We start from the raw sequence: 1,555 nt of genomic DNA on the forward strand, positions 1-1,555 counted from the left end.
TCATGGGCCCTAGGAAAGCTGGTTATTCTAAAATATATAACTTGTTCAGAAAAAATAAAAAAATAAATGCTATATTTAGTATAACTGCATATACTCACTTTTTTTTTTTTTTTTGGGCAAGCATATTCTCACATTTCATAAATGTATATTGTCTTCTTACTTAATAAAGTTGACTATTCAAAAATTTTAAACCAAGGATTATTTTTCGTTATTAAAGTTAATTTAGAATTCTTAAATTTTTCACCTACCTATTTGTTATATTATTTCATGAGGCAAATAATTCTCAAAAAAAAAAAAATGTTTTTGCTAGTCTGACAATATTTTACAGAATTTATTTCTTTCATAATTTAGATGAGTAACGACATATGTTGTCCTCGTGTAGAACAGGAAGCAGATCGTATGATGGAGTACCTGATCCAACAATAAATTTTCCCTAAATAATCTTTGATTTTTGTCAAACATTTGATTTTTCTTCTAGGACTTTTCTATGTAAAAATGCGTGCAGCCAATCAATTATTTGTCCTCACTGATCCCCTTTCCATGATTTTTCTCGCATAGCTGCTAATGCAATGAATCTATCTTCTCAAATAGTTGCAGCAACATTTTTAAGTCATTCATTTGTAGCTGAGAAATTCTCATGAATAGAATTCATCACGTGGATATTAATTTACAAAAAACGTTTAAATTACTATATGTGTCATTTATAAACAACACATCATATCCCTTATATAAAATACTAAGAGAACCTGTGCCACTTGCTGGTTATATACTTATTTGTCTATTAACAAACCAAAATAACACTTTTACCAAAAAAAAAAAAAAAAACCAAAATAACACTTTTGATCCCAAATTTGTTTTATCCAAATTCATCTTTGAATTATATTATTTGCCATGTAGATGGTTTTTGTAAAAGACCTAATTAACAACGTGTATGTTACTATGTTATTATGATTTTATAATATTATAATATGGTTTTAGAATATATGATGACATTTTTGCTTTTCCAAACATACGATGACTATTATTTGGAAGTTTGACTAACCCATTCAACAACGAAGTTAGACTAGTTTTTTTTTTTTTTTTTTTTTTTTTTGAACACTCGAAGTTAGACTAGTTAAAATACTCAAAATATCGACTACTGAAGTTAAGTAACTTACCCGATATGTTACTTAGTTGTTGAATGAGTCAAACTTTTAAAATCAAAGTCCTCACAACTACATAATTTTTTTTTTTAGTTTGGAGCTGATTTTTAATAGATAGAAAGTACACAGATTTTTTTTAGGGAAAATTGTTAAAAACTAGATTTTAACCCGCGGTACACCGCGGGGCTATATTTTCTTAAAAAAATAAAAATGTAATTTGTTTGAAAGATTATTTTGATTGTTAATTTTAGGATTTCACCCGAGGTATACTATTTTTTATAAATATCAACCCAAACCCGTCCCATCATATTACCCGTCCCGTGAAATTAAACATCATTTAGTTATTTTTCTTTTTAATAATACTTTTATTTAAAAGCTATATAATTCAAGTCAATTTAAAAATTTCTTTTAAA

The sequence above is a fragment of the Arabidopsis lyrata genome (assembly GCF_000004255.2).
Source record: "Arabidopsis lyrata subsp. lyrata unplaced genomic scaffold ARALYscaffold_4, whole genome shotgun sequence".
Classification (NCBI taxonomy): domain Eukaryota; kingdom Viridiplantae; phylum Streptophyta; class Magnoliopsida; order Brassicales; family Brassicaceae; genus Arabidopsis; species Arabidopsis lyrata.